This window comes from Phyllobates terribilis, unplaced genomic scaffold, assembly GCF_046119375.1.
Source record: "Phyllobates terribilis strain yellow unplaced genomic scaffold, ASM4611937v1 Scaffold_1__5_contigs__length_1240528914, whole genome shotgun sequence".
Classification (NCBI taxonomy): Eukaryota; Metazoa; Chordata; class Amphibia; order Anura; family Dendrobatidae; genus Phyllobates; species Phyllobates terribilis.
In genome coordinates this window covers 178,833,871-178,859,011 of record NW_027362761.1, presented here as the reverse complement: position 1 = coordinate 178,859,011, position 25,141 = coordinate 178,833,871, and the positions used below count along the sequence as shown (strand labels likewise).

The following is a 25,141-nucleotide window of genomic DNA, read 5'->3' as shown; positions in this document are numbered from 1 at the left end:
CCGGATGTAGGGGAAGATCCAGAGGAACTGGAAGAAGTTGAACTCCCCGCGTTCCACCGTCATGGGACTATCCAGTATTCCCACCGTGTAAGGGGTAAGCAATCTGCTACGTTCAACCCCTTACCTCATTACAACTGGGCGGAAACGCAAGACAGTGACCCCGCCGTCCGACTGGTGAAGGAGATGCTGACTCAGCCAGATGCCCGCCTTGACCCAGACGCTCCGGAGGAGGCCAAGCAACTGTGGGCTGAGAAGAGTCGACTGTTCCTTTACAAGGGGAAGTTGTGCCGCAGAATGGTTAACTCCCGGACGCATGAACTGATCTGGCAAGTAGTGGTGCCAAGAAGAGACGCGGCTATGGTACTGGAGGCATACCATGACGGAGCTGGGCACTTCGGATGGAAGAATCTGGAGTTCCTGCTGCTCGGGCGGTTCCACTGGGTAGGCATGAGGGGAACCATCGAGAGGTGGTGCAGAGACTGTGGACCGTGCCACCTAAGAAGGAAGGACCGTGCCAGCCAGAAGACTCCCTTGCAGCCCATCATCACCCGACAGCCACTGGAACTGGTAGCCCTGGACCATGTGAAACTGGCTCCAAGCAGATCTGGGTATGTCTACGCCCTCACAATCGTAGATCATTACTCCCGGTTCCTGGTGGTGGTCCCGGTCAAGGACTTAACGGCTCAAACAGCAGCTAGAGCCTTCCAGCAGCACTTCTGCCGTCCACACGGATACCCAGAGCAGGTGCTGACGGACCAGGGACCTGCCTTTGAAGCGGAAGTCTTCCAGGAGTTCTGCACTCTGTATGGCTGCCGGAAGATAAGAACAACACCCTATCATCCGCAAACCAATGGACTCTGTGAGAAAATGAACCAGGTGGTGATAGACCTTCTGAAAACATTGCCCCTGGAAGAACGCAATCTGTGGCCTGAGAAACTGCCTGATCTGGTGGACCTATACAACCACATCCCGGTAGGTTCTACCAACTGTACCCCGGCTTACCTAATGAGAGCAAGACCTGGTAAGCTCCCTGTTGATCTGGAGATGGGAGTCCTGACACCCGAGGACACTTCACCAGAAGCAGACTGGGACACAGAAAGGCAGCAGCAGTACCGGAAAGTACAGGAGAGCGTGGAGCGAAGTCTCTGTCAAGCTAGAGAGAGACAGGAGAAGACTTACAACCAATATGCTCCCGCTGTTCCCCTGGTACCTGGAGAGCAGGTCTTGAAGAGGAAGAGACGGCTCCACAAGTTGGACGACCAGTGGGAGAAGGACCCGTACACCGTACTACCCTCAAGCCATGAGAACCCGAAAGTCTGCACAATCAGTAAGGACGGAGGAGAAACCACAGCCATTGTATCCAGAGATCACCTGAAGAAGTGTCCCGAACAGCTACGGGACCCTGAAGAAGAACAAGAAGACCCTCGACCCGCAGAGGAAAGGGAGGAGATGGTTAGTACTGTACTCGGAGACTTCCCTCGGTCTTGGACTCAAGTAAATGGCGCTGTTGTGGTACCCGTCCTCACCTTCCTCCAACCAGCATCCCAAGTGCCTACGGAGAAACAGGTAGAGCTGGAAGAGCAGCCGGTCCAGGAGGCAGAAGACCCCACACAAGCAGACCAGGAGGATCAACCCTCTGCTTATAGTGAGCCTGCCGTACCCCTAGTGAGCCAAAGAGCCTGTAGACAGCTGCCCAGTTTATCTTTGACAGCTCCTACACCCCGTAGCTCAGGACCAGTCAGTCAGCTCCGTAGGTCCACTAGAGCCACTAGAGGCCAGTTGCCCGTACGTTGGAGGATCTAAGTGTTTAGACTGCTTTATTTGTATTTACCTGTTTATTGTTGCCTGTAAATAATTGTGTATTTTTAGTTATTTTATAGGTGTCGTTTAGGGATTATCCGGAATCCTTTGTACATATGTTTGGAGCGTAACCCAGGAATGGACTAAAGACTGTTAAGGACTCGGGGCAGGACAGACCCCTACCTGGTTACGGCTCCCTGTTCCTTGGTGAAATGGACACCCTTGTTTTCTTCAAAAACTGCACCCGGTTGCGGACACGCCGTGACCATCCTAATGTGTTTTTCTTTATTATGCTGTTTCTGTTTATACTTGTTATGTTTACAAAAATATGTTTAGTCCCGGAGTACTAAATTTTACTAGGGGGGAATGTGGCACCCCAGGGGTCTGGTTTCCACAGTAATAGCAATATTACGTCTGAGAGCAGGTGGGAGGTCTCCTGGTCAGGAATCCTATGCATGCCACACCTCCTGCCCAGTCCTGGGAGGGGAAGAACTTCCCCTATATAAAACTAGGGCTGAGGCAGGGTTAGAGGAGAAGAAGAAGAAGAGGAGTCCCAGATGTAGACATAGTCTAGTCTGGAGAGGAGCGGCTATAGGAAAGAAAGATCAGGAGCTCAGTGGGAGCAGTGCTAAAAGGAATCAGGGGCTGGAAGCTGTAGAGCTCGCCCTGATTGAAGAGTTCTTACCGGACCCGGAGTCCGAGGCTGTGGGGACTAATCCTTACCCAGCAGCAGAAACCGCCCGGCAGGGGATTTCAGGTCCTCTGGCCAAGAAACCCGAAGGCACGGTCACACGCAAGGGACCAGCACCGCCGTCGTGGAGCGGAAGCTACCAGAAGGCCCCGAGTCACCGGCCATACGGGTGAGCACCACACGGTACACTCAGGGACGTGGGCTACTTTTATCAGCCTCTAGCAAGGTAGCCAGAAGAGTACGATTAGTTGGGGAGGCCTACAACTCCACCTGGCCAGGGGAGATTCCATCTGCTCACGGACTGACCAGGCCCCGATCGCTAGCCAGTACTCCGGGAGGGTCTACCTTTGCCACCAGTAAAGACCCTGAACTACACCGCACCGTCTCTGAGTGTTTCATCATCCCCGTCCGCTGCCCTGAGGCCATACCCCTCCCGTTGGGGGTTATACCATCCCCGCTGCACAACCGTATCACCGGCCTCAGCGGTCTGCCCTGCAGCGGCGGTCTCATGACCGCATTCAACGGGTGGCGTAGTCGAACATTCTAACATCTACTGCTAAATACTGCCGCTCAGTTTGACTCCCTGGGCACGGACCGGGTCACCGCCACGAAACTACTACCCCTCTCAGATCCGGCTCCGGGTAGGCCCCCGCGTGCGCAACGCTACTCAGCACAGGCCCAGGGGCGCGTCATTAGCGCTATATTGTGTAACTGAATTGCAAGTGAATTTTCTCTTAAATAGACAGAAAGGTTTAGGGAGTAGGGACTAGTTGTAATTCCAGCCCTTTTGAGGGCTAGGTTACAGCAGTTCCTAGCACTTTTTGCCAGGCAGGTCTGTTTTAGTGCTGTGCAAGTGTTTTTCACAGCATTTGGCTAAATCTAGCTAAGCAAATCCTTTTGGGCCTCTTGCAGTGTGTGTTAGTGGAGTAGCGTATCTGTGTTGCAAGCTACACCACCTGTGTATGTAATACAAATTTTTTACTGCACCTAGCCAAGTAAAACCTTTTGGGCATAGTAGCAGTGTGTGGTACTCATTGTATTAGGCCATCTATACCAAGCTCCACCAGCTTTGAAATTAATAATAATTTTTAGCTGCATCTAGCCCGGAAAATAATTTTGGGCATAGTAGCAGTGTGTGGTACTCATTGTATTAGGCCATCTATATCAAGCTCCACCAGCTTTGAAATTAATAATAATTTTTAGCTGCATCTAGCCCGGAAAATAATTTTGGGCATAGTAGCAGTGTGTGGTACTCATTGTATTAGGCCATCTATACCAAGCTCCACCAGCTTTGAAATTAATAATAATTTTTAGCTGCATCTAACCTGGAAAATAATTTTGGGCATAGTAGCAGTGTGTGGTACTCATTGTATTAGGCCATCTATACCAAGCTCCACCAGCTTTGAAATTAATAATAATTTTTAGCTGCATCTAGCCCGGAAAATAATTTTGGGCTTAGTAGCAGTGTGTGGTACTCATTGTATTAGGCCATCTATTCCAAGCTCCACCAGCTTTGAAATTAATAATAATTTTTAGCTGCATCTAGCCCGGAAAATAATTTTGGGCATAGTAGCAATGTGTGATACTCATTGTATTAGGCCATCTATACCAAGCTCCACCAGCTTTGAAATTAATAATAATTTTTAGCTGCATCTAGCCCGGAAAATAATTTTGGGCTTAGTAGCAGTGTGTGGTACTCATTGCATTAGGCCATCTATACCAAGCTCCACCAGCTTTGAAATTAATAATAATTTTTAGCTGCATCTTGCCTGTAAAATAATTTTGGGCATATTAGCAGTGTGTGGCACTCATTCTATTAGGCCATCTATACTAAGCTTCACCAGCTTTCAAATTACTAAAAATTTTTAGCTGCATCTTCCTGTAAAATAATTTTGGGCATAGTAGCAGTGTGTGGTACTCATTCTATTAGGCCATCTATACTAAGCTCCACCAGCTTTTAAATTACTAATAATTTTTATCTGCATCTTGCCTGGAAAATAATTTTGGGCCTGTAGCAGTGTTTGGTACTCATTCTATTAGGCCATCTATACCAAGCTCCACCACCTGTGTATCTAATAAAATTGTTTTACTGCTTCTAACCCAGCCAATCCTTTTGGGCTAGTACCACAATTTGGCCACTCAGCTCTGTTCGGTTTCCATCCATCGTTTTTTGTGCAAACAATTCCAGAGTTGTCAATTAGTTAACCACCAAAATGAGTGGCAAAAGGCCTGCTGCTGGTGGAAAGGGGAATAGGCGTGTTGGGAAGGGAAAAAAAGGTTGTGTCCGTGGGGTAGGTGTTAAAGCAACAGTAACATCTGCAGAAGAAAGACCATCTTCCAGCCAAACTAAGATGTCTACTTCTTTTAGTGGACAATGTGATACGATCCCTTTCTTACGGCCACGCCCATCGCTACAAATTCCAGATGAGGCACAAAAACAGCAGGTGCTTCAACGGATATCAATTGCTCCTTTAAGTGGACTTTCCTCCACCTCTTCAACATCACAAATACTCCAGTCCTCAGAGGTGTCACCCCAATCGCACTTGCTTCCTCACAGCTCCCAAGTCTCCAGCTGCCCGTCTGAGTATGGGGTAGAACAGATGGTTGACTCTGCAGAGCTGTTTACTCATACTATAGCCTGGGAATCAGAGGTCGGCTCCAGAGCTTCTGTGAATCCAGACGAGGAAATGATCTGCATTGATGTCCAGAATCTTTATGAGTCGGATCCAGGACCAGATGAAGAAGGTTCTGAGCATAATGTAGACCCTCGTCCCCAAACTGTAACTCCTGTTGGTGGAGACAATGAGGAAGACGATGATGAGACTCAAATACCTGATTGGAGTGACAACTTGAGTTTTTTGTCAGGGCAGGAAGAGGTTGGCTCTGAGGACGACGGGTGTGAAAACACACAGGGTGATGATGACGAGGTTGCAGATCCCACTTACTGTCAACCCACAGTCAGCCAGTTGATGAGGTCAGCAGAGGAGGTGGAGGAGGATGCTAGTGACGACGAGGTCAGATTGCGCCTTCCTGGACAGAGACGTAGTACTGGAAGCACGTCAACAACAGCATCCTCAACCACTACTCTGCCTCTGACCACAAGTCGTGGTGGCTCTTCAGGTCGCATGGGTTCTAAGCCTTGCATAGCCTGGGCATTTTTTCAGATCGATAAGGATGACCCAACTGTAACATTTATCACCAAAAGCTAAGTAGAGTCCAAAAAATCCATAGTTTGAGTACTTCATGCATGAACCGTCACATGGATATGAAGCATAAGTTGCAGTGGGAAGCTCACTGTGCTACAATGCGGCCTAGCCGGCCGGGCCAACCACTGTCTGCCCCATCTTGTGCATCCGCGGCCTCTTCATCCTCTGTGACTGGGGGGACAGCAGTCACACCTGTTTTGAGATTCAGACCTACCACCTCTTTACCCGCAACAGCCAGTGTGATTGGCAGGTCATCATTTCATTTGGAAGTGGAAACATCAGCTGGGGTTGAGCGCTCTCCGACATCGAGAGCACCACCTTTGGATCAAGGCAACCTAACTTTTCCGCCTGCATCTTCCTCACAGACCGTCAGTTTGCCGGGGACACCCTAATCAACCCTGTCTAAGCACAACAGCCAGCCCTCGGTCCCTCAGATGTGGACAAGTAAAAGACCATTTCCTCCTAGCCATGAGAAAGCTATGAGGTTGAATTTCACCATCTGCAAGCTCTTGGCTACAGAAATGCTGCCTTTCCGCCTGGTGGACACAGAAGATTTTCGAGACCTTATGTCCGTCGCAGTGCCCCAGTACCAGATGCCCAGTCGGCACTACTTCTCAAAGAAAGGTGTGCCTGCGCTCCACAAGCATGTCGCACACAACATCACCGCTTCTTTGAGAAACTCTGTGTGTGACAGGGTGCATTTCACCACAGACACTTGGACGAGTAGGCATGGACAGAGGCGTTACATGTCACTGACTGGGCACTGGGTAACTATGGTGACAGCAGGACAAGGGGCTGCTGTCCAAGTCTTGCCGTCCCCACGAGTTGTGCGTCAATCCTCTTTATCTCGAAGTTCCTCCACTGCTTCTGCCTCCTCAACCTCCTCTCGGTCCTCCACCTGCACCCAAAGCCTGTCTTGTCATGCCACCCGCTTTCTAACTGCGCAGAAGGGATTCTGCACACCTCCTTACTATGCTGGCAGCAGGGCTCAACGTCATCAGGCGGTTTTTACTTTGAAATGTCTGGGAAATGTGAGTCACACAGCTGAGGAGTTGTGGTCAGCTCTGGAGAACCAGTTTCATGAATGGTTGTCTCCACTGGACCTGCAACCAGGGAAGGCCGTGTGTGACAATGCTGCAAACCTGGGTGCGGCCCTTCGCCGGGGCAATGTCACACACGTGCCTTGTATGGCTCACGTGTTGAACCTGGTTGTCCAGCAATTTTTAGCCCACTATCCCGGACTAGATGGTCTTCTGCAGAGGGCACAGTCGCTGTGTGCTCACTTCCGCCGTTCACATCCCGCAGCTCAGTGACTTACATCTCTACAGAAGTTGTTGGGCCTGCCACTTCACCGGCTAAAATGCAATGTGCCAACACGGTGAAATTCAACTCTGCACATGTTGCAGCGACTGTGGCAGCACCGACAAGCCCTGGTGCAATACGTTCTGACTTATAGCCTGGGCCAACGAGATCCAGAGGTGGGGCAAATCACGCTGGAGGAGTGGTCTCAGATCAGGGACCTATGCACCCTTCTGCACAGTTTTGAAATGGCGACGAAGATGTTTAGTGCTGACAATGCCATTATCAGCATGACTATTCCGGTGATTTACATGCTGGAGCACATGTTAAACAGAATTCGGAGTCAGGTGGTGGGACAAGAGGAGGTGGAGGAAGTAGAGGAGGAGGAGTTGTATGCGGAAGGGCTAACATCTGCAAGGTCCAGACGGTCGGCAGCACCAAGGCGGCAGGCATGGGCGGGTGGGGGAGAGGGATTAACCAGGGCGCATGGTAGCAGCCAAACTAGTGAGGAAGGTGCAGGAGCCCAGGAAGAAGTGGAGGACGAACTGGCGATGGGCATGGAAGACTCATCAGATGAGGAAGACCTTGATCTCATTTCTGTTGTGCGAGGTTGGGGGGAGAGGGCAGAGGAAGGAAGCATGATTCTTACCTCACCACCAACACAACAGGGACTTGGTGCTCCTGGATGCGCAAGACACATGAGTGCCTTCTTGCTGCACTACCTGCAACATGACCCTCGAATTGTCAGAATTCAAAATAATGCTGACTACTGGATAGCCACACTCTTAGATCCCCGGTACAAAAGCAAATTTGCCGAATTAATTCCTGCCATAGAAAGGGATTCACGCATGCAGGAGTATCAGCAGAGACTGTTGCAGAATCTTACATGTGCTTTTCCACAAAACACCAGTGGTGCATGTAGTGAATCTCACAGTTCTAACTTGCCAACCATGGGACTGTCAAGTCTTCAGCACTCAAACCGTAACAGAAACACAGTATCTGCTGGTAACAGCAATTTTGTGGAATCCTTTCACCACTTTTTTAGCCCATCCTTTGCAAGGCCACAGGAGACAAGAAGTCAGACACATAGTCAACGCCTAGAGACGATGGTACAGGAGTATCTCCAAGCGAACATCGAAGCCATGACTGTGTCACTGGACCCTTGCTCTTTTTGGGCTTCCAATCTGGATGAATGGCCGGAGCTCGCCACTCACGCCTTGGAGATCTTGTCATGCCCCGCAGCCAGCGTTCTCTCTGAACGTGTGTTCAGCGCTGCTGGTGGTGTGCTGACAGATAAGCGCACGCGGCTGTCCACTGACAATGTAGACAGACTCACGTTCATAAAGATGAACAAATCATGGATCCGCAAGGACTTTTCTACCCCTGTGTCATCCTGGGGAGACTAAAAGCTTGAGGATTTGTTAAAATCACCTCACCAACCATTTTAAGCTTTGAAATTAATAATAGTTTTTAGCTGCATCTAGCCCGGAAAATAATTTTGGGCCTGTAGCAGTGTGTGGTACTCATTCTATTAGGCCATCTATACTAAGCTCCACCACCTTTCAAATTAGTAATAATTTTTAGCTGCATCTTGCCTGGAAAATAATTTTGGGCCTGTAGCAGTGTGTGGTACTCATTCTATTAGGCCATCTATACTAAGCTCCACTAACTTTCAAATTACTAATAATTTTTAGCTGCATCTTGTCTGGAAAATAATTTTGGGCATAGTAGCAGTGTGTGGTACTCATTCTATTAGGACATCTATACTAAGCTCCACCAGCTTTCAAATTAATAATAATTTTTGTTCTCTCTGAACGTGTGTTCAGCGCTGCTGGTGGTGTGCTGACAGATAAGCGCACGCGGCTGTCCACTGACAATGTAGATAGACTCACGTTCATAAAGATGAACAAATCATGGATCCGCAAGGACTTTTCTACCCCTGTGTCATCCTGGGGAGAGTAAAAGCTTGAGGATTTGTTAAAATCACCTCACCAACTGTTTTAAGCAACTCTGGGGCAATTGATGCCACTTAAGTGGTGTCTGTGCCCCAAATTTTTGGAAAAAATGGAGACTCTTTTTGGAGTCCATTTGCTGTGTTTTACGTGACGTTGGCATCGTCAATTACAGGTGGGTTGGGTCTTTTGCCCCCTTTTAACCGTAAGAAACTAAATACACTATGGCTTGGGGTAACACAGATGGTTGAGTCTGAAGAGCTGTTTACTCAGAGGTCTGCTCCAAAGCTTCAGTGTCTGCTAGTCAGCGTAGTAACCCAGCTGCGAAGCAAGCTGCACTGCCTGTGTATCTAATAATGATTTTTATCTGCATCTAGCCTAGGCAGACTGTGGTGACCCCCAACCAAACCCAGACGCTCAGCCCCCTACCGCCCCCCTTTCATTGACAATACAATCATGTAACTCTTACAACTAGATGGGTGAGGATCGGTCACAGCTTTATTAACTGTTTATACTCATTACATTAGAAAGGCATTTTATTTCTAAAATAATTCAGCTTGTTGCAGCATGCACTGTGTCTCCAGTCTCCACAACGGCAAGTTGTCCAACAAGTGTAACTCTCCAACATGTCCTTTCTATTTCCAGGCCACGGAGGATCCTGCATACTCGTATGCAGGACTCTGACCCCATCCATCACTCTTAACGCTTGTTCCACTCTGTCCTGGAGTCCTGACAGGAATATGTCCAGTCCAATATCTATTAAGTGAACACCGTCGGGCCGTATGAGGCCTGCTTTATCTCCTTCCAGTTGTCCGCCTCTGTCTCTTATAAATTTTGGCATCCAAATATTTATTAGCCACCTTGTCTGTTCGATAGCCGTGATGTCTCGGGCACCTTGCCATACCACGCTCGGCACAATCTCTGCCTATTTTTGTGAAAAATTCTCTGAAGCGCTCAGTGTCTAGTTTCATTGTTGCCATTAGTTATGCGCTCTTGTGATAACCTAGGTCGTTTCCCCCGGCCTGTATAACTAAGATGACCGGACCTCTTGCCTCTCTCCCTACCTTGATTACCTCCATTAGTACCTGTGGCCATTGCAGGCCTCTAATACCTCTCCAGTTCAAATATGTGTTATGAAACTCTAATTTCCTCCCGCCTGGGCGGACTTTCGCCCTTTTTTCTGCCCAATATATATACGAGTGGCCTATTGCCCACACTGTTGGCTTAGCGTCACCTGTAAAAGAAACAAACCACGTTAGGATAACAAGTCCGGTCTTATGTATCTTGCCAAACACATGAATCGCCATCTCCCTATCCTCTGAACTTCCATTTGTGACAGTCCTGCTCTTGCTGCTTCCGTGGCCTCGTCTATGCGGAATGATTGTGTCCCATAATCTTTGGGGTGGTTCCCTGCCGATGTTATGCATTTATTAAATATAGCTTGGAACTGGTATCTTGATAATGGCGTTCCATCAATGTGTGATAGGAAGAAATTACTTTGTGATCTGATGGTTATATATGTTTTTACTATTGTTACCCAACTCAGCGTACCATTTATGGGTTGTAGAAGTACCCAAGTGCCCCTGCCCGCTGGAACCGTTTTCGATTTGCGTATGCGTAGACGTATTGCATTATTGGCTATGACTACGTCCTGGTGTAATAAGCCTCCACTGGTGTTAATTTTGGATTGAGGGACTAATTCGCTTATGCATAGCGCCCCGAAGAAGGCGATCGCAAATACAGTAGACAGTAGTGTTGCTTCGAATTGTGAGTATCATGTTAATGGTGTTAGGGATATGATGTGAGAAATCAGTTTTAGTGATACGGGACGGGACGTCTACACTCCTGACTTGGCTGACCCCTTTTCCACCCTTTTATGGATTGTCTGATGATGAATCTTTGTCACATGTCCCAAATTCAGTAGTTGGGAGTGAAATGCTACTCCGGTCAGCCACCGCTGCGCTGACGCCCCTGATATGGCCCTCATCATTAGCTATGTTGACTTGTAATCTGGCTTGTTCACATTGGTAAACCCGTCTGCCTGCTACTAGTCGTGTCCACTGTTCCCATGCCTTACCGTATGCTTGCCACATCGACGGGGCAACTGACGCTCTGATTAATGGCATCAACTATTCTCCACTAGATCCTATAGGGAGGGTGGGCAACTGTTGCCCGATGGGTGGGCGTTGGGGAGGAGCTCTGTGAAAATCTGCCAATTGAATTGTGATAAAGCGTTAGCAGCAGCGTTAGACCCCTCAGCATCGTGGCTAGCGCGGACCCATACATTGTGTTTTAGGCACAGGAATGCTAGCCGGCGTAGTAGGCCTAGCACTGGGAGAGACGATGATGCCATATTATTAATGAAGTGCGCTAGGCTGGTGTTTTCTGTTGTGAAGAGTATATTTTTGTTAGCCAGGCGCGCGCCCCATATTTCTATTGCTACCACTATTGGAAACAGTTCCAGGACTATCTGTTTTTTTGTCAGCACTTGTTCTGCCCAATACGGAAGCCATAAGCTTGTGCACCATTGGTTATTTAGTATCGCTGCATATCCGCCTGATTCTGCCGCCCCGGTGAATAACCTTAGTTGAATGTTGGACTGTTCTGCTGACATAAATAACGTGTGACCGTTGAATGATTATAAGAAGGTTTTCCACACCTCTAAGTCCGCCCATAGCTGCCTGCTGATTCTGATTGTATGACTCGGTTTAGATGCCCCTTTTGTTGCGGGCGATAAATGAAGAGAAAAATCCCTTCCGACTGGCATCACCCGGCTCGCAAACACGAGGAGACCTAGTAATACTTGCATCTGCTGTAGTGTTACTTTCCATACTGCGCAAAAAACCTAGATCAGGTGTAATGTTTTGGTATTTTTTCCCATGGGAGGCGGAACAACCTTGCTGTGGTGTCGATTTCGATGCCTAAGAAAGATTTTTTTTAGTTGTGGGGCCTATGTTTTTGGTTGGGCATAATGGGACTCCAAACCGACGGGAGATGTTTGTGAATTCGTTGAGTAAGGGGCAGCGAAAGTGGATAACCTATCGCCACATGGCAGAAAAAGAAAGGAAAAAATCAGCTCAACCACCTAGAAGATCAACAACACGGAGCCAGGAGTGCTACCAGACGAACATGAGGAACCAGGTAGATCCAGCTGAACAAATCTTCTAAAATCCACTTTTTATTGGGTCATACAAAAAATATTTTAAAAGTCCACCTTGGAGAAGAACAGCAAACGCGTTTCGAACTAAAGGTTCTTAATCATTGCATATCAAAAAAAACAGCAAGGAAGTGGTATTTATATGTCATGTCCTGCTATGCACCTGTTCAAGGCTGAGTTAATCAGAAATTTAAACACACATACCATGTTAAAATCGTATAGCATAGAAACAATGCATATAAATGTAAATAATCCAAAAGAAAAAGAAAAGAAGAAAAAAGGAACATATATATAATAATAATCTATAAATGATCATTCATAATGATACATCAAATCATGTCTGATGTTTAAACCTGCTGGCACATGTGTATTTAAAGTATAAATCCACCAACTTTCTCTGTTAAGGAGCTTTCTCCTATAATCATCCACCAAATCTCCACCAATCGCCACGGCCCATGGAGGGGACACCACAGTCAGTGAATCCTTACTTATTTAGTATAGAGTCTACCAATACTTTGGACGTATTAGCCCAGCTGCGAAGCAAGCTGCACCACCTGTGTATCTAATAATAATTTTTAACTGCATCTAGCCTAGGCAGACTGTGGGGACCCCCAACCAAACCCAGACGCTCTGCATCTAACCCAGCCAATCATTTGATAGTATTGCTAGTAGCAGAGTCGCATGGGCTCTAAACCTTGCATAGCCTGTGCATTTTTTCAGATCGATAAGGATGACCCAACTCGTGTTATCTGTAACATTTGTCACCAAAAGCTAAGTAGAGGCCAAAAGATCCATAGTTTGAGTACCTCATGCATGAACCGTCACACGGATATGAAGCATAAGTTGCAGTGCGAAGCTCACTGTGCTACAATGCGGCCTAGCGGGCCGGGACAACCACCATCTGCCCCACCTGTGTCATTCTGGGGAGACTAAAAGCTTGAGGATTTTGGAAAATCACCTCACCAACCATTTTAAGCAACTCTGGGACAATTGATGCCACTTAAGTGGTGTCTGTGCCACAATTTTGGGAAAAAATGGAGACTCTTTTTGGAGTCCCCTTGCTGTGTTTTACATGACGTTGCCATCGTCAATTCCAGGTGGGTCGGGTCTCCCCCCCCCCCCTTTTAACCGTAAGAAACTACATACACTATGGCTTGGGGTAACACAGATGGTTGAGTCTGAAGAGCTGTTTACTCATACTATAGCCTGGGAATCAGAGGTCTGCTCCAAAGATTCAGTGTCTGCTAGTCAGCGGAGTAGCCACAGCCTGTAGATCTAATTACAATTTTTTTTTTCAAATTCAAGTTTTTTTTTATTTTTGTGTTGAAAAAGTACAAGAAAATACAATATACATAGTAAAAGGGGTAGTATAACTATAAATCTATACATAACGACAGTACATTGGGGGGTACAGGGAGGGTTTTCCATCAATATCAAGATCAAGCATGTATTTTTCCATATGAAAGAGAGAGAGAGAGGGAGCGGACCACGGCGGACCACCAATCAATAGAGTGTGATTATGATCATTGTTGTGCCGACATCACGGATAACTTTAGTTGGGGGCTAGATGGTAGGCGTCAGAGTTTTGCAAATCAATCCAATCCCTCCAAATCACACAGTATCTATCAACATCAGCCGGTGAGATGGCAATCAGATGCTCCATCCTATTAAGGAGGGAGATCTCCGCAAACCATTCCTCCACAGTGGGTGGGTCTCTGCTTTTCCAGTGTCGTGGAATGACATTCTTAGCCGCCTGTATTAGGTAGCCTATTGATGACCTTTTATAACTACGTTTACTTATTGGTAACATTGATAAAAGGAGGGCTTCTGGCGTATTAGGGATAGTCAAACCAGTTATTTTCTCAATCATGGGAATCACCTTTGCCCAAAATTCATTTATTATAGGGCATGCCCACCATATGTGTGACATTGTCCCTTCCCCCTCCCCACAACATCTATCTGAGACCACTGGATACCATCTATGAAGGACTGCTGGTACCCGGTACCATCTAGAGATAATTTTGAAGGAGGATTCCTGAGCTTTGGACCCTATTGAGGTTTTATGTGTTAGGAAGAAACATTTATTCCATTGTGAGTCAGAAAAGGACTTCCCCAGTTCCCTTTCCCATGCACTGCAGAATCCTGGCCTATTGTCAGTTACCTGGGCAATGAGGAGATTATACAGTAGGGAGATGGAGTGTGTAGGGGGTGACAATGATAGGCTCAATTTTTCAAAGTTTGTGAGATCTCTATGAAGATGTGTGCACTTCTTCACAGTTGAATAGAAGTGTTGTAACTGGCTATATTCAAAATTAGCCTTCGGGGAAGTGGCTCTTCCCTGTAACAAGTCATTGAGGGGGAGCAGCGAAGTATTGGAGATGACATGAGAAAATAATATCGGATGGGATTTATTTGAACCGAGAAATCTATTTGCAGATAGTCCTGGTGGGAAATCTGAATTATCTGAAATCGGGAGGAAGGGGCCCTGGGGGTCGATTGAGGATAAGCTTTTTTTGGGGGATCTCAAAGCCAAAGCAGTGGCATAAGTACTATATGACATGAGGCCAAGAGAGGGGACAATTAAATGGGCGCACCATGGGAGAGTGGTAAGAGCTTTAGGACAAATGGATTGAGCTATTTTGACCCACAATTTCCCCTCCGAATGATGGAAGACGTCCAGGATTCTAGCGTGTACTGCTGCCATGTAATACCTTCTACAATCCGGAAGGCTAAGGCCCCCCTTTTGTTTGTGTCTGATTAGAACGTCCCCCCGAATACGTGGACGCCCACTTGCCCAGATAAATCTGCAAAAGCTACTGCGTAGTCTTTTCCAAAAATTTGAGAGAATTACCACGGGAATGGTTTGGAAGAGGTATAAGAGTTTAGGTAGGACGTTCATTTTTAGTATATCTATTCTGCCGAACCAGGAAAAATCCTTCACCGGCCAAGAAGTAAGATCTCTATGGAGTTGTTCAATAAGGGGCCCAAAATTAAGATAAAATAGATGGGAGAGGTCTCTATGAATACGAATTCCTAAGTATTTGATACCCTGTGAGGGCCAGGCAAAGGGAAAGTTGGACTGGATGGAATCCTGTATGGATTTGGGGAGGGAGACATCGAGGGCCTCAGACTTCGCTGCATTGATTTTAAAATTTGACCATGTACCAAAGTGATCTATTTCAGCCATAACAGCAGTGATGGATATATGTGGTTGAGTGATATATACTAGGACATCATCAGCAAATGCAGAGCACTTGTACTCGGTGCCTCCCATCTCAATCCCCCTAATATTGGGGTTATCGTGAATTGATGAGAGCAGGTGCTCCATCACTAGGATGTATAAGAGAGGGGACAGAGGACATCCCTGCCTTGTCCCATTGGTGATTATGAAAGGTGATGATAATGTTCCATTTATCTTCAGCCTAGCTGACGGATTGCGATACAGGGCCATGATTTTGGCTATAAAAGGGTCCCCTACCCCAAGCTTTTTAAGAGAATAATATATGGCGTGCCAGGAGACTCTATGGAATGCTTTCTCAGCATCCAACGAGAGTATCTAATTACAAATTTTTAACTGCATCTAGCCCAAGCAATACTTTGGGCCTAGTAGCAGTGTCTGTTAGTCAGCGGATTAACCCAGCTGTTAAGCAAGCTACACCACCTGTAGTTTGGACACTTAATTTTTTCAAAGGAAATGGTTCGGGCCCCCGGGACACTCAGTGAAGAGCATCGGGGAGGCACCCCAAGGCACAGGGGCTGGGACTGGCGGTAGGACGCCTTGCGGTGGACCGCCAAGCTCGATCCTTATAAAAGCTTTTTAACTGCAGCAGCTTTAGTGGACGCTACTGGAGCTGGAATTACCGCGGCTGCTGGCATGAGACTTGCCCTCCAATAGATCCTTGTAAAAGGATTTAAAGTGCACTCATTCAAATTAGAGAGACAATTTAAATTAAAAAGATTAGACCTGCCTCCACCTCAGGGGGGCTCGCTCGACCCACCAGCGGACAGGCACCAGTATTGGGAGAGGGGGGCTGGCCGTCAGGGTCCACCGCGGCTCTGGCACAAACCCGGCGACACAGAGGTCGCACGGGCAGGAACGGACTGGCTGTGTCGGCTTCGCACTTTTTTGGTTTTAGAAGGGCATGACATGCCTACATCTGTGTCTCCCCCTCCTTTTACTCCTCCACCTCTTTTCTTTTCGCATGACTATATGTACTTGTCACTTTTCCATGTGTTAGTTGTGTCTTCTGAGCAGTTTGCCAGCTTTTGGACACCTTTGAAGTGTTTTCTATGTGTTTTCTATGTGTTTTCTATGTGTTTCTATGTGTTTTTGTTTGCCTGCCATTGGTTTTAACGGTGTTCGAAGGTGTTCGACGAACAGTTCGACGAACAGTTCGGCGAACATACGGGTGTTCGACGAACCGAACCGAACTCGAACACTACGGGGGTGGCTCAACACTAGTTATTTCCACAGGGAGAACATGGGATTATTATTGCACTCTGCCCTCTGCAGAATATCAGACTATAAACCCCTTCTTATCCTGTATATAGTCGGGTTATATGAGACAGGAGAAATATTAATTATTTCCATAGGGGGAGCATATAATTATTATTGCACTTTGCCCTCTGCAGAAAATATAGACCCCTTCTCATCTTGTGTATTGTCGTAGTTATATGAAAAAGGACGGATTTTTTTTCCCCTTCTCCCCCCTTTAATCTTTTTTTATATATAAACTACAATCCACTAATAGAGGATACAGATAACACGATTCTATCTATATTGTGCTCTTGTCTAAAAGCAATTGGTATGCAATATCAGTTTACTGCCTGTAAATTTCTGTTGAATCACAGATTGCTTTTAGACAAGAGCACAATATAGATAGAATCGTGTTATCTGTATCCTCTATTAGTGGATTGTAGTTTATATATAAAAAAAGATTAGAGGGGGGAGAAGGGGAAAAAAAATCCGTCCTTTTTCATATAACTACGACAATACAGAAGATGAGAAGGGGTCTATATTTTCTGCAGAGGGCAAAGTGCAATAATAATTATATGCTCCCCCTATGGAAATAATTAATATTTCTCCTGTCTCATATAACCCTGACTATATACAGGATAAGAAGGGGTTTATAGTCTGATATTCTGCAGAGGGCAGAGTGCAATAATAATCCCATGTTCCCCCTGTGGAAATAACATATTCGTCTAAGGGTTGTCAATTTAGGATAGAGATATATTGAGAGTAGTCTAGACATCAGTTATTACACATTGGGTGATTGGTTTTAGGGAATATTAATATCCTGAGTATGACCCGTGTGATAAAAGAGGGGACATACAGGATAGACTGCATTTAGTACGGTGGTTTTGTTTATCATATTTTAATATTTATAATAAAGTATCATTTTTTTATTATTGCTATTATTGAGCAGAGCGAAACCGCCGGTGCGGTGAGCAAGCAGAGCAAAGCGAAACCGCAGGTGCGGTGGACAAGGCAGAGCAGAGCGAAACCGCCGGAGCGGTGGGCAAGGCAGAGCAGAGAGGAACCGCCGGAGCGGTGGACAAGGCAGAGCAGAGCGAAACCACAGGTGCAGTAAACAAGGCAGAGCAGAGCGAAACCGCCGGTGCGGTGAACAAGTAGAGCAGAGCGAAACCGCAGGTGCGGTGGGCAAGGCAGAGCGAAACCGCAGGTGCGGTGAACAAGGCAGAGCAGAGCGAAACCGCAGGTGCGGTGAACAAGGCAGAGCAGAACAGGGCTGAAGTTGCAGGCAGAGAGGACAGGGCTCTGTTCACATGGAACAGACTGGAAGATACAGGAAGGTGGCTAGAACACAGGAGGTAGATACGGAGGAAGGGAAAAGGGACAAGCAGAACCAGATACACACAAGGTACTTACAATGAAGTAGCGAGTGGACACAAAACTCCCAAACAGAAGTACAGAGACAACGAGTTGGAGTTAGGTGCAGGTTCAGACACTGCAGGAAAAGGGAGGGTACGGACATAGAGACAGACAGGTAACAGACTAGGAGACAGTTCAGACAGGAACTGATACTGAAACAAGATACAGGAACGAGCCTGGGTATACGGCCCCCAGAGGCGGAAACAGACTAGAAGTCACAGGTAACAGGCCTGGGTATAGAGGCCCCAGGGTGGCAGAAACAGACTAGAAGTCAGAGATAACAGGCCTGGGTATGCAGCCCCCAGGGTGTCAGAAACAGACAAGATACAGGACAAGACCTGGCAACTCAGAGGCAAGGAGCACACTGATAGATAGTGTTGCTCAGGCACCTCCTTCTGGGTGGAGGGGGTTTAAATATCCAGTGACTCACAGCAATAGGCTGAGGACGCATTAGGAGTGCGCCCACTTCACATTTGAATTGGCTTTTAGGGGCCTATATGTCAAAATATACTCAAAAGTTACTCCATTTTAAAAAGTGCACCCTTCAAGGTATTCAAAAACACAATTAGGAAGTTTGTTAACCCTTTAGGTGCTTCACATGAATTAAAACAAAGAGGAAACAATAAATGAAAAATATGTTATTTTCCACACAAATGTTGTTTTAGCCAGACTTTTTTCATTTTCACAAGGTTAACAGGAGAAAGTGGATGTACAATTTGTTGTTCACTTTCTCCTGACAATAACAATACATATATTTGGTCAGAAATTACTGTTTGGGTGCATAGCAGGGCTTGAAAGAGAAGGAGCGCTATTTGAATTTTGGAGCACAATTTTGTCTGGAACAGTTTGCGAAAATAGTATAAGCCCCACAAGTGACCCTATTTTGGAAACTATACCTCTCAAGGAATTCAACGAGGGGGTGAGGTGAGAATATTGAACTCACAGGTGGTTCACAGTATTTTATTACATTGGGATGTAAAAATTTAAATTTTTATTTTTTCCCAAAACATATTACTGTAGCCACAAATGTTTCATTTTCACAAGAGTTACAGCAGAAAATAGACCACATAGTTTGTTGTGCAATTTCTCCTGAGTACGACAATACCCCAAATGTGGCCAGAAGCTATTGTTTGGGCATGCGGCTTGGCTTAGAAGGGATAGAGCACTATTTGAATTCAGGAGCGCAATTTTGGCCAGAATCGATTGTGGATGCCATGTTACATTTGAACTGATAGTAGAGTAGCCACCGGGGGGAAGGGCAGAGAGTGTGGTCGCCCCGGGCCTTGTGCTCTAGGGAGACCACCTGGAGCGACGCTACTTTTAACTGTATTGGCATGTGCAGAGCGCTGATACAGTTAAACTCTGGGACAGAGCAGAGACACATAATCTCACTGCTGCAAACAACAAGGCCGCTATGGGGTCCGTGAGCCGAGGGGGCTTAGTACCAGCGCTGGCACCAGGCCCCCCCCCCCCCCGCCCGTCATCGCAAGTTCAACTGTATCGGCATCCTGGACGCCGATACAGTTGAAAGCAATGATGAAAGAGGGAGCGTCTAGGGCTCCAGTAGGAGGAATATTAGAGAGCACACAGTACTACACAGTAGGTGCAGTAATAGGGGCACATACAGCAGCAGCGACTCAGATGTGTCTTTGTTGTATTCTCTGCAGCCGGGTCCTGGCTGGAAGAAGTTGTAGGGGATTAAATAGCATGGGGTGGTGTGGGCACTGCTCTTGGCTGTGAGAGCCGAGTGTCAGCTGTCATGTTAGTTGAACACCCAGTGGTGTTTGTGAGGGCACAGCTCCTGTGCCTGCGTGATCACCAGAATGTATCCATACGTCCAAGGTCGGGAACCCCTTCCTAGCCAGGATGTATGTATACATCCAAGGTCATGAAGGGGTTGACAAATTTTATATTGTCAGGTGTGTAATTGCTGAGGTGGGGCATGTGCAGATTGATACACTGGGTCTTGCGATGTCATCATGACCTTAATAGTCATGACCCGTCCCATCAATAGACATGTTGCATATCACTAACATGTCTATTGATCTTGTGATTTCCATAATTAAATGACATCATTTCCAAGTGTGAAAAACTTGTTGCATCATTCCCAATATTTAAAGATGTTATCTATCGCCAGAAGCGGAGCACAGCCATGGGGGCGGACTGCACGCCCTCATACGCCAACCTCTTCCTGGGCGCATGGGAGAGGCAGGTTTTTGGTGGCGAGGGCGCGGGGGCCACTGACCATGTGCTGTGCTGATTCCGTTACATTGATGATGTTTTATTTTTTTGGCGTGGGTCGGTGCAGCAGCTCGAGGAATTCATGGTACAACTCAACTCCAATGCATGGGGCATTAGACTGACATATACTTATAACACCAAAAGAATTGATTTCCTGGACGTCAGTCTGGAGGTGGATGATGCTGGTCTGGTCCAGACTGACGTCTATAGGAAACCTATTTCTGTCAATGCCCTAATTCATGCAGGAACTGCACACCATCCCACCACTATTAGGGCCGTCCCTATATTGTTATACTGTAGCAAGAAGAAACCAACTGAGCTGGGCAGGGAAAAATTAGATTTATCTCAACCTTTAATCATGAATGGGAGAACAAGAGGAAGATCATGACTAAATACTGGGACATTCTGACAACCGATGCCTCCCTGGGACCAGCCCTTGGGGATCACCTCCTTATGACTTCGAGGCGAGCCAGAAACCTAAAGGACATGTTGGTTTCTAGCCATTATGCCCCAGTTCGATCAAACCCCTTTGGATCCCACGGACCAGTTCTGGGATCGTTTCCATGCGGCCGCTGTCTTGCCTGCACCAATGTCCTGCGCTGCAACGCGTTCACGTCCTCCGATGGTACCAAACAATTTGACATCAGACATCACATTTCTTGTAGCACGAGCAATGTGATTTACTATGCTACTTGTGCTTGCCCATTGGTTTATATCGGTCTTACATCACGGGAATTGAGAGTACAAGACAGTGGCCAACATTACTGAACTTAAGACGATCCCTAAACATTTTAGGGTCGCTCACAACTGTGACCCCAGCTGCTTTAAGGTCCGTGGGATCGATGTGATCCATATGGGTGCACCGGTCGCCAACGTTAGAAAGGTTCTGGCTCAAGTTGAGGCCAAATGGATTATGACGCTGGGTACTTTGGCACCAGGTGGCCTTAATGAGTCTCTCTCATTTTCTCCGTTTCTTTAATGCTGACCATTGATTATTCATGCATGTCACTCTCACCTCCCCGCCTTCTTTTGTGCGGTGGTCATTCATTATTTCTTTATGTTTTATATTTTTATTTATTGTTGTTTTTTTAATAATTTTCCTTAGTTTCGTCTTGACTGAGAGGTTTTCTCTTTTCCGCTTGTCTCCCCTACCCGTCACTGTGGGTGCGTCATGGATTGAGTCATCTGCGGGCAAATTTACCTGGATGCCTGAAGATGAACATTATTTAAATATTGAATTATGCTTTATGTATTTTGCTGAATTACTATACTGTCATTATCCCTTTAATTAAGTGTATGCACTCACTATATGTGTTTTGTGTTTTTACTTGTATCCAGTATTATGTGTACTGACCAGTTGTTGGTTGTTTCCATTGCACTAATTCCTAAACTTCCTCCTCTGCGGTGCGCATGCGCTGCCTCCTCTGGTGGCCGGGCACGCACCCGGTCGTCTCCATGACGCCTGCGGGTGTTCGGGTGCTTGGGCACTTTCTGTGCTGGGCGCCCGCGCATGTGTGGTGCGTCTTGATGGCCTGGGTGGGTGCTCGGCGCCTGGGTTGGCTGCGCATGCGCCGACTTTGAGCATACGGGAGAGGCATATATACACGCCCCCTCCTTTCGATCATATGATCGGTCACGTGAGGCCTCACGTGACCGGCGCTGGGGGCTTAAATAAGGTCCTCTTGTTACTGCTAACTACTGCCCCTTGAGAAAGTGGCTGTGTACGCCGTGAAACGCGCATCGGGGTCTACCACCGCGCCCTTGTGCTGCCTCTTTAGCCCACGGCCCACAGCCTTTCACTACCGGTAAGACAATCACAGGATTAGCTAGTTATATGAAAATTTCTTATGGACGTTCCAGATACATTTACATTGGCATTTGTTAAACGCTGGTGATTGTTTATATGCCCTACCTGTGCTGCACTTTATAGTCCTATTTTGCAGCCTATTATGACATTTTTCATTAGGGTCCTGTTTTTGGGTTGTGGACTAATTGGCTGCACATTTGTTGCCGTCAGCTGCTAGTGTTTGTTGTTTATATGAAATTTTTGTATTTATAAATAAAATATGTACATTTTAGCCATTATAACTGTCTGCTTTCATATAATGCTTGCTAGGAGTTGGTATGATTTGGTGCTTGTCAGAAGGAACTTCTCCCACCATAATACTAATATTTGGGCTATTCAGCTAATTTTCATTCCCAAGAAGACTCATGGCTGTACTAGCTTAAAAGGTGCTGAATACTTATGACCATGTGATATTTCAGTTTTTCTTTTTTAATAAATTTTAAAAAAATTCTACATTTCTGTATTTTTCAGTCAAGATGAGGTGCAGAGTGTACTTTAATGAGAAAAAAAATGAACTTTTTAGAATTTACCAAATGACTGCAATGAAACAAAGAGTGAAAAATTTAAAGGGGTCTGAATACTTTCCGTACCCACTGTATACTTACATTTTTCTTTATATACATATATTTATATACTGTATATGTAATCACATGGGCTATGCTGGCACTGTTGATAGTTGTGCCCATCAGGCAGGCATGGTGGCAGCCTGTACCGTGTGACCCCTGCAGGCCTGTACTCTGTACAGGTCACTAAAGAGGTCGGTACTTGCTGTCAGGTGTCACATGCCAGGGATTACTAGTTATACAATTCCCTATTACAGAGGGAATGTGACAGGAGGGGGCGCAGAGATGAAGGCAGGTGGCGGTAGAGGAGGAGGGGGTGATCTGCTTGACATGCCCTGTGCCTGTACCGGCCAGATCACAGTGCTGCTCCCACTGGAGGCGCAGTGGGATTTGCACTTGCTCGCTATCTACCCACTGCTGCGATGCTTGGGCCAAGCTCAGCGCCCAGAGCGGAGGCCACAGCCTGCGCCTCTCCGTGCATCCTCCCTCTCTCCTTCCCTCCCTCCTCCACTTGTTGTTGCGCTGTCGGAAATAAGACTCACCTGCCAGAGAAGAAGAAATCACAGCAAGGGTGCCGGAGAGCAGAGGCGGCCGCCTCTCAACGGTAGTGGTGATGAGCAGCAGCGTCTTGCGGCCTCGAACAGACGGTCTCATCATTCCCCTTCCCCCCAACCCCCAAGGGAGACACAAAATGAGCAGAGCACAGACAGCGGCTGGGGCGAATGACGGAGAGAAAGAAGGGTTTATGAATGAGATGTCACTAAGGGGGTGAGAATGCCGGGTGGCCGGGGAGAGTCAGCCTGGGACTGAGCTCGTAACACCCCCCTCTCGCTGTTGCTTTTACGTCCAACAGCTGGTATATAAAAACATAGTAGGTATATAAAAACATGCGTGTATTCGAATGCAACGTTGTGTCAAAATTTCAAAGCAATCGGTGAAGAACTTTCGAAGATATAAGATTTTGAACAAACAAAATTTTCCATTTTTATTTATATATAAGATATATAAATTAAGAAACTCCTAAAACACTTTTCTGTTACTTTCTCTTATTAGATCTGTGGCACCCGGGCCTGTTCCTGAAACTGCTGGAGAGTAGAATAGGAGGAAAGACCTAAAATCTTATCAAAAGCTCTTACACCAAGAACTGCTGCAGCGATACGGTGAACGGGAGAAGAACGGCTTATTTCCAGCAGAGCTGTGGAGTCAGACAGGGCTGCAGCCTAAGTCCAACACTCTTCAACATTTACATAAGTAAACTGGCCACTGCACTGGAATCTTTCTCAGCACCAGGACTCACACTTCATCATGCCCAGGTGAAATTCCTGCTGCATATGCATATGCAGATGATCTACTGCTGCTGTCATCAACCGAGAAAGGTCTCCAAGACAACCTGCAAATCTTGGAGAACTTCAGCTCCACATGGGCATTACTCATCAAACCAAAGAAAATCAACATCATGGTGTTGCAGAGGAGAAAGACATGATCGGACCCTCCTGGACCCCAGAGACCGCCAGCTCTTGAGCCGGTACAGACTCAGTGCCCACAGTCTGGCCATTGAATACAAACAGCGCTACAACCCCAAGGAGGACAGACTGTGCCCACACTGAGACCTGGAGGCCCTGGAAGATGAAACTCAGTTCCTGCTACACTGTACCAAATACTCAGCAGTGAGGGACACTTACTTCAGGAGACTCTCCAATCTCTTCCCAGATTTTAGCTCCATGAAAGAGGGAGAGTGTGAGGGGCACAGAGTGGTAGTTGTGGAGAATGTCTGATGTTTTCCTACACCCTGGCCTCCCACAATTAAAAAATAATGTCCTGTCTTTTGTGTGACCTGTATGTATTGGATAACACTCACATTTTCTCCTGAGGGCTCAATCTGTTCCACGGTCCCAATCACGCAGTTCACACCACACACTTGATCCGTTCTTGGCAATGAAAGCAAGGCTGGCTCCTCCATACCTTTCCCAGGCCATAGGACTCGGACGTTAAGGGATATTTCACTGAAATTGGTCGCTGCCGTTCTCATTATGCTGCCTTCTTTTCCTTTAATTTTCCTGGTATCCTGAGTGACTTTCAGCCCACTGACCCTGAACTTCTCCTGTATTGTTTCTTATTTTTCTTTAACCCCTTAGTGACCACTAATAGGTCTTTTTACTGACCTGCGATATAAGAGACTAGCATCCCCCGACAGGTGACAATCCTGTAGCTGTCGGCTGTACACTATAGCTGACAACTTTCTGCATCAACCATGATCAGTGTTGGCACCAACTATGGTAATTTAACACCTTAGATGCTGCTATCAATAATGACTACAGAATCTAAATAGTTAACAGAGTGTGGGGGCTCCCTCTTTAACCCCATCGGCACCCAGAGATCTTGATTGTGTGGTCTTGATGTTTGCCATGGCAGGTAACGGCCAAATAATGGCCTTAGAGTCTGCTGGCTATAGCCTGTTCAGAAAATATCAAAATTTAGGTGGTAAAAATAAAC

The 25,141-nt window shown here is 46.7% G+C and overlaps 1 long non-coding RNA gene across 1 annotated transcript in view; it reads left to right on the top strand.

Annotated features, from left to right (window-relative positions):
* Positions 1-24,264, top strand: part of LOC141166230 (uncharacterized) — a 42,725-nt gene extending 18,461 nt beyond the window's left edge. The window contains exon 3 of the long non-coding RNA XR_012251261.1: positions 23,702-24,264. This is a non-coding gene — a long non-coding RNA (uncharacterized lncRNA). The remainder of the gene's footprint in view (positions 1-23,701) is intronic.
* The last annotated feature ends 877 nt before the right edge of the window (positions 24,265-25,141 follow it).